Below are 16734 nucleotides of genomic sequence, written 5' to 3'. Positions count from 1 at the left end.
TGTGTTTGTTTTATGAAAAATGTGAGTGTGTTACTGCAAAAAAGTTGATTCAAATTTTGTTTTAGGATAGGCGTGAATGCATCATTTCAACAAGTTAATTGAAATTTTCTTGCAAGATTAGGGAGAGTGGATGCCTAGAAAGAAATTAAAAAAAATTAGTAGAAGGTTTCAGAGAGTGGATTCCTGAAAAAAAATGTGTTTGTTTTATGAAAAATGTGAGTGTGTTACTGCAAAAAAGTTGATTTAAATTTAGTTTCAGGATAGGCGTGAATGCATTATTTCATCAAGTTAATTGACATTTTCTTGCAAGATTAGAGAGAGTGGATGCCTAGAAAGAAGTTTATTTTAAAATTAGTTTGAGGTTTCAGAGAGTTTATTCCTGAAAAAAAATCTGTTCATTTTATTAAAAATGTGTTTGTGTTACTGCAAAAAAGTTGATTTAAATTTAGTTTCAGGATAAGGGTGATTGCTGTATTTCAACAAGTTAATGGAAATGTTCTTGCACGATTAGGGAGAGTGGATGCCTAGAAAGAAATTTATAAAAAATTAGTAGAAGGTTTCAGAGAGTGGATTCCTGAAAAAAATGTGTTTGTTTTATGAAAAATGTGAGTTTGTTACTGCAAAAAAGTTGATTTTTAAATATCGTTTCAGGATAGGCGTGAATGCATCATTTCAACAAGTTAATTGAAATTTTCTTGCAAGATTAGGGAGAGTGGATGCCTAGAAAGAAATTTAAGAAAAATTAGTGGAATGTTTCAGAGAGTGGATTCCTGAAAAAAAAATTGTTTGTTTTATGAAAAATGTGAGTGTGTTACTGCAAAAAAGTTGATTTAAATTTAGTTTCAGGATAGGCGTGAATGCATTATTTCAACAAGTTAATTGTCATTTTCTTGCAAGATTAGGGAGAGTGGATGCCTAGAAAGAAGTTTATTTAAAATTAGTTTTAGGTTTCAGAGAGTTTATTCCTGAAAAAAAAAATGGGTTTGTTTTATGAAAAATGTGAGTGTGTTACTGCAAAAAAGTTGTTTTAAATTTCATTTTCGGATAAGGGTGATTGCAATATTTCAACAAGTTAATTGAAACTTTCTTGCAAAATTAGGGAGAGTGGATGCCCAGAAAGATGTTTTTTAAAAATTAGTTTTAGGTTCTAGTGAGTGGATTCCTGAAAAAATAATTGCTTGTTTTATGAAAAATGTGAGTGTGTAACTGCAAAAAAATTAATTTAAATTTAGTTTCAGGTTAGGCGTGAATGCATTATTTCAACAAGTTAATTGACATTTTCTTGCAAGATTAGGGAGAGTGGATGCCTAGAAAGAAATTTTAAAAAAATGAGTAGTAGGTTTCAGAGAGTAGATTCCTGAAAAAAAAATGTGTCTGTTTTATAAAAAATGTGAGTGTGTTACTGCAAAAAAGTTAATTTAAATTTAGTTTCAGGATAGGCGTGAATGCATTATTTCAACAAGTTAATTGACATTTTCTTGCAAGATTAGGGAGAGTGGATGCCTAGAAAGAAGTTTATTTAAAATTCATTTTAGGTTCCAGAGAGTTGATTCCTGAAAAAAATGGGTTTGTTTTATAAAAAATGTGAGTGTGTTACTGCAAAAAAGTTGTTTTAAATTTCGTTTTTGGATACGAGTGATTGCAATACTTCAACAAGTTAATTGAAATTTTCTTGCAAGATTAGGGAGAGTGGATGCCTAGAAAGAAATTTAAAAAATGAGTAGAAGGTTTCAGAGAGTGGATTCCTGAAAAAAATGTGTCTGTTTTATGAAAAATGTGAGTGTGTTACTGCAAAAAAGTTGATTTAAATTTCGTTTCAGGATAGGCGTGAATGCATCATTTCAACAAGTTAATTAAAATTTTCTTGCAAGATTAGGGAAAGTGGATGTCTAGAAAGAAATTAAAAAAAAAAAGAGTAGAAGGTTTCAGAGAGTGGAATCCTGAAAAAAAAGTGTTTTCGTTTGATGAATAATGTGAGTGTGTTACTGCAAAAAAGTTAATTTAAATTTAGTTTCAGGATAGGCGTGAATGCATTATTTCAACAAGTAAATTGACATTTTCTTGCAAGATTAGGGAGAGTGGATGCCTAGAAAGAAGTTTATTCAAAATTAGTTTTAGGTTTCAGAGAGTGTATTCCTGAAAAAAATCTGTTCATTTTATGAAAAATGTGTGTGTGTTACTGCAAAAAAGTTTATTTAAATTTAGTTTCAGGATAAGGGTGATTGCAGTATTTCAACAAGTTAATTGAAATGTTCTTGCACAATTAGGGAGAGTGGATGCCTAGAAAGATGTTGTTTTTTAATTCATTTTAGGTTCCAGAGAGGAGATTCCTGAAAAAAAATTTGTTTCTTTTATGAAAAATGTGAGTGTGTTAGTGCAAAAAATTTGATTTAAATTTCGTTTTTGGATAAGGGTGATTGCAATATTTCAACAAGTTAATTAAAATTTTCTTGCAAGATTAGGGAGAGTGGGTACCTAGAAAGAAATTTATAAAAAATTAGTAGAAGGTTTCAGAGAGTTTATTCCTGAAAAAAAATCTGTTCATTTTATAAAAAATGTGTTTGTGTTACTGCAAAAAAGTTGATTTAAATTTAGTTTCAGGATAAGGGTGATTGCTGTATTTCAACAAGTTAATTGAAATTTTCTTGCAAAATTAGGGAGAGTGGATGCCCAGAAAGATGTTTTTTAAAAATTAGTTTTAGGTTCCAGAGAGTGGATTCCTGAAAAAATAATTGTTTGTTTTGTGAATGTGTTACTGCAAAAAAGTTGATTTAAATTTCGTTTCTGGATAGGCGTGAATGCATCATTTCAACAAGTTAATTGAAATTTTCTTGCAAGATTAGGGAGAGTGGATGCCTAGAAAGAATTTTATAAAAAATTAGTAGAAGGTTTCAGAGAGTGGATTCCTGAAAAAAATGTGTTTAAAAATGTGAGCGTGTTACTGCAAAAAAGTTGATTTAAATTTAGTTTCAGGATAGGCGTGAATGCTGTATTTTAACAAGGTAATTGAAATGTTTTTGCACGATTAGGGAGATTGGTTTCCTAGAAAGACATTTTTAAAAAACGTAGTAGAAGGTTTCATAGAATGGATTACTGAAAAAAAGTATGTTCGTTTTATGAAAAATGTGAGTGTGTTACTGCAAAAAAAGTTGATTTAAATTTAGTTTCAGGATAGGCGTGAATGCATCATTTCAACAAGTAAATTGAAATTTTCTTGCAAGATTAGGGAGAGTGGATGCCTAGAAAGAAATTTAAAAAAAAATAGTAGAAGGTTTCAGAGAGTGGATTCCTGAAAAAAAATGTGTTTGTTTTATGAAAAATGTGAGTGTGTTACTGCAAAAAAGTTGATTAAAATTTCGTTTCAGGATAGGCGTGAATGCATCATTTCAACAAGTTAATTGAAATTTTCTTGCAAGATTAGGGAGAGTGGATGCCTAGAAAGAAATTTAAAAAAAATTAGTAGAAGGTTTCAGAGAGTGGATTCCTGAAAAAAAAAGTGTTTGTTTTATGAAAAATGTGAGTGTGTTACTGCAAAAAAGTTGATTTAAATTTAGTTTCAGGATAGGCGTGAATGCATTATTTCATCAAGTTAATTGACATTTTCTTGCAAGATTAGGGAGAGTGGATGCCTGGAAAGAAGTTTATTTTAAAATTAGTTTGAGGTTTCAGAGAGTTTATTCCTGAAAAAAAAATCTGTTCATTTTATTAAAAATGTGTTTGTGTTACTGCAAAAAAGTTGATTTAAATTTAGTTTCAGGATAAGGGTGATTGCTGTATTTCAACAAGTTAATGGAAATGTTCTCGCACGATTAGGGAGAGTGGATGCCTAGAAAGATGTTTTTAAAAAAATCATTTTAGGTTCCAGAGAGTTGATTCCTGAAAAAAAAATGGGTTTGTTTTATGAAAAATGTGAGTGTGTTACTGCAAAAAAGTTGTTTTTCAAATTTCGTTTTTGGAGAAGGGTGATTGCAATATTTCAACAAGTTAATTGAAATTTTCTTGCAAGATTAGGGAGAGTGGATGCCTAGAAAGAAATTTATAAAAAATTAGTAGAAGGTTTCAGAGAGTGGATTCCTGAAAAAAATGTGTTTGTTTTATGAAAAATGTGAGTGTGTTACTGCAAAAAAGTTGATTTAAATTTAGTTTCTGGATAGGCGTGAATGCTGTATTTCAACAAGTTAATTGAAATATTCTTGCATGATTAGGGAGAGTGGATGCCTAGAAATACATTTTTAAAAAACTTAGTAGAAGGTTTCATAGAGTGGATTACTTAAAAAAAGTGTGTTCGTTTTATGAAAAATGTGAGGGTGTTACTGCAAAAAAAGTTGATTTAAATTTAGTTTCAGGATAGGCGTAAATGCATCATTTCAACAAGTTAATTGAAATTTTCATGCAAGATTAGGGAGAGTGGATGCCTAGAAAGAAGATTATTTAAAACTAGTTTTAGGTTTCAGAGAGTAGATTCCTGAAAAAAAATGTGTTTGTTTTATGAAAAATGTGAGTGTGCTACTGCAAAAAAGTTGATTTAAATTTCGTTTTTGGATAAGGGTGATTGCAATTTTTCAACAAGTTAATTGAAATTTTCTTGCAAGATTAGGGAGAGTGGATGCCTAGAAAGATGTATTTTAAAAATTTGTTTTAGGTTCCAGAGAGTGGATTCCTGAAAAAAAATGTGTTTGTTTTATGAAAAATGTGAGTGTGTTACTGCAAAAAAGTTGATTTAAATTTAGTTTCAGGATAGGCGTGAATGCATCATTTTAACAAGTTAATTGAAATTTTCTTGCAAGATTAGGGAGAGTGGATGCCTAGAAAGAAATTTCAAAAAAATTAGTAGAAAGTTTTAGAGAGTGGATTCCTGAAAAAAATGTGTTTGTTTTATGAAAAACGTGAGTGTGTTACTGCAAAAAAGTTGATTTAAATTTCGTTTCAGGATAGGCGTGAATGCATCATTTCAACAAGTTAATTGAAATTTTCTTGCAAGATTAGGGAAAGTGGATGCCTAGAAAGAAATTTTAAAAAAATGAGTAGAAGGTTTCAGAGAGTGGAATCCTGAAAAAAAGTGTTTTCGTTTGATGAATAATGTGAGTGTGTTACTGCAAAAAAGTTAATTTAAATTTAGTTTCAGGATAGGCGTGAATGCATTATTTCAACAAGTAAATTGACATTTTCTTGCAAGATTAGGGAGAGTGGATGCCTAGAAAGAAGTTTATTTAAAATTAGTTTTAGGTTTCATAGAGTGTATTCCTGAAAAAAATCTGTTCATTTTATGAAAAATGTGTGTGTGTTACTGCAAAAAAGTTTATTTAAATTTAGTTTCAGGATAAGGGTGATTGCAGTATTTCAACAAGTTAATTGAAATGTTCTTGCACAATTAGGGAGAGTGGATGCCTAGAAAGAACTTTATTTAAACCTAGTTTTAGGTTCCAGAGAGTTGATTCCTGAAAAAAAAATGGGGTTGTATTATGAAAAATGTGAGTGTGTTACTGCAAAAAAGTTGTTTTAAATTTAGTTTCTGGATAGGCGTGAATGCATCATTTCAATAAGTTAATTGAAATTTTCTTGCAAGATTAGGGAGAGTGGATGCCTAGAAAGAACTTTATTTAAACCTAGTTTTAGGTTTCAGAGAGTAGATTCCTGAAAAAAAAATTAGTTTCTTTTATGAAAAATGTGAGTGTGTTAGTGCAAAAAATTTGATTTAAATTTCGTTTTTGGATAAGGGTGATTGCAATATTTCAACAAGTTAATTAAAATTTTCTTGCAAGATTAGGGAGAGTGGGTACCTAGAAAGAAATTTATAAAAAATTAGTAGAAGGTTTCAGAGAGTTTATTCCTGAAAAAAAATCTGTTCATTTTATAAAAAATGTGTTTGTGTTACTGCAAAAAAGTTGATTTAAATTTAGTTTCAGGATAAGGGTGATTGCTGTATTTCAACAAGTTAATTGAAATTTTCTTGCAAAATTAGGGAGAGTGGATGCCCAGAAAGATGTTTTTTAAAAATTAGTTTTAGGTTCCAGAGAGTGGATTCCTGAAAAAATAATTGTTTGTTTTGTGAATGTGTTACTGCAAAAAAGTTGATTTAAATTTCGTTTCTGGATAGGCGTGAATGCATCATTTCAACAAGGTAATTGAAATTTTCTTGCAAGATTAGGGAGAGTGGATACCTAGAAAGAATTTTATAAAAAATTAGTAGAAGGTTTCAGAGAGTGGATTCCTGAAAAAATGTGTTTAAAAATGTGAGTGTGTTACTGCAAAAAAGTTGATTTAAATTTAGTTTCAGGATAGGCGTGAATGCTGTATTTCAACAAGGTAATTGAAATTTTTTTGCACGATTAGGGAGATTGGTTGCCTAGAAAGACATTTTTAAAAAACTTAGTAGAAGGTTTCATAGAGTGGATTACTGAAAAAAAGTATGTTCGTTTTATGAAAAATGTGAGTGTGTTACTGCAAAAAAAGTTGATTTAAATTTAGTTTCAGGATAGGCGTGAATGCATCATTTCAACAAGTAAATTGAAATTTTCTTGCAAGATTAGGGAGAGTGGATGCCTAGAAAGAAGTTTATTTAAAACTAGTTTTAGGTTTCAGAGAGTAGATTCCTGAAAAAAATGGGTTTGTTTTATGAAAAATGTGAGTGTGTTACTGCAAAAAAGTTGATTTAAATTTAGTTTCAGGATAGGCGTGAATGCATTATTTCATCAAGTTAATTGACATTTTCTTGCAAGATTAGGGAGAGTGGATGCCTAGAAAGAAGTTTATTTTAAAATTAGTTTGAGGTTTCAGAGAGTTTATTCCTGAAAAAAAATCTGTTCATTTTATTAAAAATGTGTTTGTGTTACTGCAAAAAAGTTGATTTAAATTTAGTTTCAGGATAAGGGTGATTGCTGTATTTCAACAAGTTAATGGAAATGTTCTCGCACGATTAGGGAGAGTGGATGCCTAGAAAGATGTTTTAAAAAAAATCATTTTAGGTTCCAGAGAGTTGATTCCTGAAAAAAAAATGGGTTTGTTTTATGAAATATGTGAGTGTGTTACTGCAAAAAAGTTGTTTTTCAAATTTCGTTTTTGGATAAGGGTGATTGCAATATTTCAACAAGTTATTTGAAATTTTCTTGCAAGATTAGGGAGAGTGGATGCCTAGTAAGAAATTTATAAAAAATTAGTAGAAGGTTTCAGAGAGTGGATTCCTGAAAAAAATGTGTTTGTTTTATGAAAAATGTGAGTGTGTTACTGCAAAAAAGTTGATTTAAATTTAGTTTCTGGATAGGCGTGAATGCTGTATTTCAACAAGTTAATTGAAATGTTCTTGCATGATTAGGGAGAGTGGATGCCTAGAAATACATTTTTAAAAAACTTAGTAGAAGGTTTCATAGAGTGGATTACTTAAAAAAGTGTGTTCGTTTTATGAAAAATGTGAGTGTGTTACTGCAAAAAAAGTTGATTTAAATTTAGTTTCAGGATAGGCGTGAATGCATCATTTCAACAAGTAAATTGAAATTTTCCTGCAAGATTAGGGAGAGTGGATGCCTAGAAAGAAGATTATTTAAAACTAGTTTTAGGTTTCAGAGAGTAGATTCCTGAAAAAAATGTGTTTGTTTTATGAAAAATGTGAGTGTGCTACTGCAAAAAAGTTGATTTAAATTTCGTTTTTGGATAAGGGTGATTGCAATTTTTCAACAAGTTAATTGAAATTTTCTTGCAAGATTAGGGAGAGTGGATGCCTAGAAAGATGTATTTTAAAAATTTGTTTTAGGTTCCAGAGAGTGGATTCCTGAAAAAAAATGTGTTTGTTTTATGAAAAATGTGAGTGTGTTACTGCAAAAAAGTTGATTTAAATTTCGTTTCAGGATAGGCGTGAATGCATCATTTCAACAAGTTAATTGAAATTTTCTTGCAAGATTAGGAAAAGTGGATGCCTAGAAAGAAATTTTAAAAAAATGAGTAGAAGGTTTCAGAGAGTGGAATCCTGAAAAAAAAGTGTTTTCTTTTGATGAATAATGTGAGTGTGTTACTGCAAAAAAGTTAATTTAAATTTAGTTTCAGGATAGGCGTGAATGCATTATTTCAACAAGTAAATTGACATTTTCTTGCAAGATTAGGGAGAGTGGATGCCTAGAAAGAAGTTTATTTAAAATTAGTTTTAGGTTTCAGAGAGTGTATTCCTGAAAAAAATCTGTTCATTTTATGAAACATTTGTGTGTGTTACTGCAAAAAAGTTTATTTAAATTTAGTTTCAGGATAAGGGTGATTGCAGTATTTCAACAAGTTAATTGAAATGTTCTTGCACAATTAGGGAGAGTGGATGCCTAGAAAGATGTTTTTTTTAATTCATTTTAGGTTCCAGAGAGTTGATTCCTGAAAAAAAATGGGTTTGTATTATGAAAAATGTGAGTGTGTTACTGCAAAAAAGTTGTTTTAAATTTAGTTTCTGGATAGGAGTGAATGCATCATTTCAACAAGTTAATTGAAATTTTCTTGCAAGATTAGGGAGAGTGGATGCCTAGAAAGAACTTTATTTAAACCTAGTTTTAGGTTTCAGAGAGTAGATTCCTGAAAAAAAATTAGTTTCTTTTATGAAAAATGTGAGTGTGTTAGTGCAAAAAATTTGATTTAAATTTCGTTTTTGGATAAGGGTGATTGCAATATTTCAACAAGTTAATTAAAATTTTCTTGCAAGATTAGGGAGAGTGGGTACCTAGAAAGAAATTTATAAAAAATTAGTAGAAGGTTTCAGAGAGTTTATTCCTGGAAAAAAATCTGTTCATTTTATAAAAAATGTGTTTGTGTTACTGCAAAAAAGTTGTTTTAAATTTAGTTTCTGGATAGGCGTGAATGCATCATTTCAACAAGTAAATTGAAATTTTCATGCAAGATTAGGGAGAATGGATGCCTAGAAAGAAGATTATTTAAAACTAGTTTTAGGTTTCAGAGAGTAGATTCCTGAAAAAAAATGTGTTTGTTTTATGAAAAATGTGAGTGTGCTACTGCAAAAAAGTTGATTTAAATTTCGTTTTTGGATAAGGGTGATTGCTATTTTTCAACAAGTTAATTGAAATTTTCTTGCAAGATTAGGGAGAGTGGATGCCTAGAAAGATGTATTTTAAAAATTTGTTTTAGGTTCCAGAGAGTGGATTCCTGAAAAAAAAATGTGTTTGTTTTATGAAAAATGTGAGTGTGTTACTGCAAAAAAGTTGATTTAAATTTAGTTTCAGGAAAGGCGTGAATGCATCATTTTAACAAGTTAATTGAAATTTTCTTGCAAGATTAGGGAGAGTGGATGCCTAGAAAGAAATTTCAAAAAAATGAGTAGAAAGTTTCAGAGAGTGGATTCCTGAAAAAAATGGATTTGTTTTATGAAAAACGTGAGTGTGTTACTGCAAAAAAGTTGATTTAAATTTCGTTTCAGGATAGGCGTGAATGCATCATTTCAACAAGTTAATTGAAATTTTCTTGCAAGATTAGGGAAAGTGGATGCCTAGAAAGAAATTTAAAAAAAATGAGTAGAAGGTTTCAGAGAGTGGAATCCTGAAAAAAAAGTGTTTTCGTTTGATGAATAATGTGAGTGTGTTACTGCAAAAAAGTTAATTTAAATTTAGTTTCAGGATAGGCGTGAATGCATTATTTCAACAAGTAAATTGACATTTTCTTTCAAGATTAGGGAGAGTGGATGCCTAGAAAGAAGTTTATTTAAAATTAGTTTTAGGTTTCAGAGAGTGTATTCCTGAAAAAAATCTGTTCATTTTATGAAACATTTGTGTGTGTTACTGCAAAAAAGTTTATTTAAATTTAGTTTCAGGATAAGGGTGATTGCAGTATTTCAACAAGTTAATTGAAATGTTCTTGCACAATTAGGGAGAGTGGATGCCTAGAAAGATGTTTTTTTTAATTCATTTTAGGTTCCAGAGAGTTGATTCCTGAAAAAAAAATGGGTTTGTATTATGAAAAATGTGAGTGTGTTACTGCAAAAAAGTTGTTTTAAATTTAGTTTCTGGATAGGAGTGAATGCATCATTTCAACAAGTTAATTGAAATTTTCTTGCAAGATTAGGGAGAGTGGATGCCTAGAAAGAACTTTATTTAAACCTAGTTTTAGGTTTCAGAGAGTAGATTCCTAAAAAAAAATTAGTTTCTTTTATGAAAAATGTGAGTGTGTTAGTACAAAAAATTTGATTTAAATTTCGTTTTTGGATAAGGGTGATTGCAATATTTCAACAAGTTAATTAAAATTTTCTTGCAAGATTAGGGAGAGTGGGTACCTAGAAAGAAATTTATAAAAAATTAGTAGAAGGTTTCAGAGAGTTTATTCCTGGAAAAAAAATCTGTTCATTTTATAAAAAATGTGTTTGTGTTACTGCAAAAAAGTTGTTTTAAATTTAGTTTCTGGATAGGCGTGAATGCATCATTTCAACAAGTAAATTGAAATTTTCATGCAAGATTAGGGAGAGTGGATGCCTAGAAAGAAGATTATTTAAAACTAGTTTTAGGTTTCAGAGAGTAGATTCCTGAAAAAAAATGTGTTTGTTTTATGAAAAATGTGAGTGTGCTACTGCAAAAAAGTTGATTTAAATTTCGTTTTTGGATAAGGGTGATTGCAATTTTTCAACAAGTTAATTGAAATTTTCTTGCAAGATTAGGGAGAGTGGATGCCTAGAAAGATGTATTTTAAAAATTTGTTTTAGGTTCCAGAGAGTGGATTCCTGAAAAAAAATGTGTTTGTTTTATGAAAAATGTGAGTGTGTTACTGCAAAAAAGTTGATTTAAATTTAGTTTCAGGAAAGGCGTGAATGCATCATTTTAACAAGTTAATTGAAATTTTCTTGCAAGATTAGGGAGAGTGGATGCCTAGAAAGAAATTTCAAAAAAATGAGTAGAAAGTTTCAGAGAGTGGATTCCTGAAAAAAATGTGTTTGTTTTATGAAAAACGTGAGTGTGTTACTGCAAAAAAGTTGATTTAAATTTCGTTTCAGGATAGGCGTGAATGCATCATTTCAACAAGTTAATTGAAATTTTCTTGCAAGATTAGGGAAAGTGGATGCCTAGAAAGAAATTTTAAAAAAATGAGTAGAAGGTTTCAGAGAGTGGAATCCTGAAAAAAAAGTGTTTTCGTTTGATGAATAATGTGAGTGTGTTACTGCAAAAAAGTTAATTTAAATTTAGTTTCAGGATAGGCGTGAATGCATTATTTCAACAAGTAAATTGACATTTTCTTTCAAGATTAGGGAGAGTGGATGCCTAGAAAGAAGTTTATTTAAAATTAGTTTTAGGTTTCAGAGAGTGTATTCCTGAAAAAAATCTGTTCATTTTATGAAAAATGTGTGTGTGTTACTGCAAAAAAGTTTATTTAAATTTAGTTTCAGGATAAGGGTGATTGCAGTATTTCAACAAGGTAATTGAAATTTTCTTGCAAGATTAGGGAGAGTGGATACCTAGAAAGAATTTTATAAAAAATTAGTAGAAGGTTTCAGAGAGTGGATTCCTGAAAAAAATGTGTTTAAAAATGTGAGTGTGTTACTGCAAAAAAGTTGATTTAAATTTAGTTTCAGGATAGGCGTGAATGCTGTATTTCAACAAGGTAATTGAAATTTTTTTGCACGATTAGGGAGATTGGTTGCCTAGAAAGACATTTTTAAAAACTTAGTAGAAGGTTTCATAGAGTGGATTACTGAAAAAAAGTATGTTCGTTTTATGAAAAATGTGAGTGTGTTACTGCAAAAAAAGTTGATTTAAATTTAGTTTCAGGATAGGCGTGAATGCATCATTTCAACAAGTAAATTGAAATTTTCTTGCAAGATTAGGGAGAGTGGATGCCTAGAAAGAAGTTTATTTAAAACTAGTTTTAGGTTTCAGAGAGTAGATTCCTGAAAAAAATGGGTTTGTTTGATGAAAAATGTGAGTGTGTTACTGCAAAAAAGTTGATTTAAATTTAGTTTCAGGATAGGCGTGAATGCATTATTTCATCAAGTTAATTGACATTTTCTTGCAAGATTAGGGAGAGTGGATGCCTAGAAAGAAGTTTATTTTTAAAATTAGTTTGAGGTTTCAGAGAGTTTATTCCTGAAAAAAAATCTGTTCATTTTATTAAAAATGTGTTTGTGTAACTGCAAAAAAGTTGATTTAAATTTAGTTTCAGGATAAGGGTGATTGCTGTATTTCAACAAGTTAATGGAAATGTTCTCGCACGATTAGGGAGAGTGGATGCCTAGAAAGATGTTTTTAAAAAAATCATTTTAGGTTCCAGAGAGTTGATTCCTGAAAAAAAAATGGGTTTGTTTTATGAAAAATGTGAGTGTGTTACTGCAAAAAAGTTGTTTTTCAAATTTCGTTTTTGGATAAGGGTGATTGCAATATTTCAACAAGTTAATTGAAATTTTCTTGCAAGATTAGGGAGAGTGGATGCCTAGTAAGAAATTTATAAAAAATTAGTAGAAGGTTTCAGAGAGTGGATTCCTGAAAAAAATGTGTTTGTTTTATGAAAAATGTGAGTGTGTTACTGCAAAAAAGTTGATTTAAATTTAGTTTCTGGATAGGCGTGAATGCTGTATTTCAACAAGTTAATTGAAACGTTCTTGCATGATTAGGGAGAGTGGATGCCTAGAAATACATTTTTAAAAAACTTAGTAGAAGGTTTCATAGAGTGGATTACTTAAAAAAAGTGTGTTCGTTTTTTGAAAAATGTGAGTGTGTTACTGCAAAAAAAGTTGATTTAAATTTAGTTTCAGGATAGGCGTGAATGCATCATTTCAACAAGTAAATTGAAATTTTCCTGCAAGATTAGGGAGAGTGGATGCCTAGAAAGAAGATTATTTAAAACTAGTTTTAGGTTTCAGAGAGTAGATTCCTGAAAAAAATGTGTTTGTTTTATGAAAAATGTGAGTGTGCTACTGGAAAAAAAGTTGATTTAAATTTCGTTTTTGGATAAGGGTGATTGCAATTTTTCAACAAGTTAATTGAAATTTTCTTGCAAGATTAGGGAGAGTGGATGCCTAGAAAGATGTATTTTAAAAATTTGTTTTAGGTTCCAGAGAGTGGATTCCTGAAAAAAATGTGTTTGTTTTATGAAAAATGTGAGTGTGTTACTGCAAAAAAGTTGATTTAAATTTAGTTTCAGGATAGGCGTGAATGCATCATTTCAACAAGTTAATTGAAATTTTCTTGCAAGATTAGGGAGAGTGGATGCCTAGAAAGAAATTTTAAAAAAATGAGTAGAAAGTTTCAGAGAGTGGATTCCTGAAAAAAATGTGTTTGTTTTATGAAAAATGTGAGTGTGTTACTGCAAAAAAGTTGATTTAAATTTCGTTTCAGGATAGGCGTGAATGCATCATTTCAACAAGTTAATTGAAATTTTCTTGCAAGATTAGGAAAAGTGGATGCCTAGAAAGAAATTTTAAAAAAATGAGTAGAAGGTTTCAGAGAGTGGAATCCTGAAAAAAAAGTGTTTTCTTTTGATGAATAATGTGAGTGTGTTACTGCAAAAAAGTTAATTTAAATTTAGTTTCAGGATAGGCGTGAATGCATTATTTCAACAAGTAAATTGACATTTTCTTGCAAGATTAGGGAGAGTGGATGCCTAGAAAGAAGTTTATTTAAAATTAGTTTTAGGTTTCAGAGAGTGTATTCCTGAAAAAAATCTGTTCATTTTATGAAACATTTGTGTGTGTTACTGCAAAAAAGTTTATTTAAATTTAGTTTCAGGATAAGGGTGATTGCAGTATTTCAACAAGTTAATTGAAATGTTCTTGCACAATTAGGGAGAGTGGATGCCTAGAAAGATGTTTTTTTTAAATTCATTTTAGGTTCCAGAGAGTTGATTCCTGAAAAAAAATGGGTTTGTATTATGAAAAATGTGAGTGTGTTACTGCAAAAAAGTTGTTTTAAATTTAGTTTCTGGATAGGAGTGAATGCATCATTTTAACAAGTTAATTGAAATTTTCTTGCAAGATTAGGGAGAGTGGATGCCTAGAAAGAACTTTATTTAAACCTAGTTTTAGGTTTCAGAGAGTAGATTCCTGAAAAAAAATTAGTTTCTTTTATGAAAAATGTGAGTGTGTTAGTGCAAAAAATTTGATTTAAATTTCGTTTTTGGATAAGGGTGATTGCAATATTTCAACAAGTTAATTAAAATTTTCTTGCAAGATTAGGGAGAGTGGGTACCTAGAAAGAAATTTATAAAAAATTAGTAGAAGGTTTCAGAGAGTTTATTCCTGAAAAAAAAATCTGTTCATTTTATAAAAAATGTGTTTGTGTTACTGCAAAAAAGTTGTTTTAAATTTAGTTTCTGGATAGGCGTGAATGCATCATTTCAACAAGTAAATTGAAATTTTCATGCAAGATTAGGGAGAGTGGATGCCTAGAAAGAAGATTATTTAAAACTAGTTTTAGGTTTCAGAGAGTAGATTCCTGAAAAAAAATGTGTTTGTTTTATGAAAAATGTGAGTGTGCTACTGCAAAAAAGTTGATTTAAATTTCGTTTTTGGATAAGGGTGATTGCAATTTTTCAACAAGTTAATTGAAATTTTCTTGCAAGATTAGGGAGAGTGGATGCCTAGAAAGATGTATTTTAAAAATTTGTTTTAGGTTCCAGAGAGTGGATTCCTGAAAAAAAATGTGTTTGTTTTATGAAAAATGTGAGTGTGTTACTGCAAAAAAGTTGATTTAAATTTAGTTTCAGGAAAGGCGTGAATGCATCATTTTAACAAGTTAATTGAAATTTTCTTGCAAGATTAGGGAGAGTGGATGCCTAGAAAGAAATTTCAAAAAAATGAGTAGAAAGTTTCAGAGAGTGGATTCCTGAAAAAAATGTGTTTGTTTTATGAAAAACGTGAGTGTGTTACTGCAAAAAAGTTGATTTAAATTTCGTTTCAGGATAGGCGTGAATGCATCATTTCAACAAGTTAATTGAAATTTTCTTGCAAGATTAGGGAAAGTGGATGCCTAGAAAGAAATTTAAAAAAAATGAGTAGAAGGTTTCAGAGAGTGGAATCCTGAAAAAAAAGTGTTTTCGTTTGATGAATAATGTGAGTGTGTTACTGCAAAAAAGTTAATTTAAATTTAGTTTCAGGATAGGCGTGAATGCATTATTTCAACAAGTAAATTGACATTTTCTTTCAAGATTAGGGAGAGTGGATGCCTAGAAAGAAGTTTATTTAAAATTAGTTTTAGGTTTCAGAGAGTGTATTCCTGAAAAAAATCTGTTCATTTTATGAAACATTTGTGTGTGTTACTGCAAAAAAGTTTATTTAAATTTAGTTTCAGGATAAGGGTGATTGCAGTATTTCAACAAGTTAATTGAAATGTTCTTGCACAATTAGGGAGAGTGGATGCCTAGAAAGATGTTTTTTTTAATTCATTTTAGGTTCCAGAGAGTTGATTCCTGAAAAAAAAATGGGTTTGTATTATGAAAAATGTGAGTGTGTTACTGCAAAAAAGTTGTTTTAAATTTAGTTTCTGGATAGGAGTGAATGCATCATTTCAACAAGTTAATTGAAATTTTCTTGCAAGATTAGGGAGAGTGGATGCCTAGAAAGAACTTTATTTAAACCTAGTTTTAGGTTTCAGAGAGTAGATTCCTAAAAAAAAATTAGTTTCTTTTATGAAAAATGTGAGTGTGTTGGTGCAAAAAATTTGATTTAAATTTCGTTTTTGGATAAGGGTGATTGCAATATTTCAACAAGTTAATTAAAATTTTCTTGCAAGATTAGGGAGAGTGGGTACCTAGAAAGAAATTTATAAAAAATTAGTAGAAGGTTTCAGAGAGTTTATTCCTGGAAAAAAAATCTGTTCATTTTATAAAAAATGTGTTTGTGTTACTGCAAAAAAGTTGTTTTAAATTTAGTTTCTGGATAGGCGTGAATGCATCATTTCAACAAGTAAATTGAAATTTTCATGCAAGATTAGGGAGAGTGGATGCCTAGAAAGAAGATTATTTAAAACTAGTTTTAGGTTTCAGAGAGTAGATTCCTGAAAAAAAATGTGTTTGTTTTATGAAAAATGTGAGTGTGCTACTGCAAAAAAGTTGATTTAAATTTCGTTTTTGGATAAGGGTGATTGCAATTTTTCAACAAGTTAATTGAAATTTTCTTGCAAGATTAGGGAGAGTGGATGCCTAGAAAGATGTATTTTAAAAATTTGTTTTAGGTTCCAGAGAGTGGATTCCTGAAAAAAAATGTGTTTGTTTTATGAAAAATGTGAGTGTGTTACTGCAAAAAAGTTGATTTAAATTTAGTTTCAGGAAAGGCGTGAATGCATCATTTTAACAAGTTAATTGAAATTTTCTTGCAAGATTAGGGAGAGTGGATGCCTAGAAAGAAATTTCAAAAAAATGAGTAGAAAGTTTCAGAGAGTGGATTCCTGAAAAAAATGTGTTTGTTTTATGAAAAACGTGAGTGTGTTACTGCAAAAAAGTTGATTTAAATTTCGTTTCAGGATAGGCGTGAATGCATCATTTCAACAAGTTAATTGAAATTTTCTTGCAAGATTAGGGAAAGTGGATGCCTAGAAAGAAATTTTAAAAAAATGAGTAGAAGGTTTCAGAGAGTGGAATCCTGAAAAAAAAGTGTTTTCGTTTGATGAATAATGTGAGTGTGTTACTGCAAAAAAGTTAATTTAAATTTAGTTTCAGGATAGGCGTGAATGCATTATTTCAACAAGTAAATTGACATTTTCTTTCAAGATTAGGGAGAGTGGATGCCTAGAAAGAAGTTTATTTAAAATTAGTTTTAGGTTTCAGAGAGTGTATTCCTGA

Source organism: Lissotriton vulgaris, chromosome 2_2 (genome assembly GCF_964263255.1).
Source record: "Lissotriton vulgaris chromosome 2_2, aLisVul1.2, whole genome shotgun sequence".
NCBI classification, from domain to species: domain Eukaryota; kingdom Metazoa; phylum Chordata; class Amphibia; order Caudata; family Salamandridae; genus Lissotriton; species Lissotriton vulgaris.
This window is presented reverse-complemented; position numbering follows the sequence as displayed.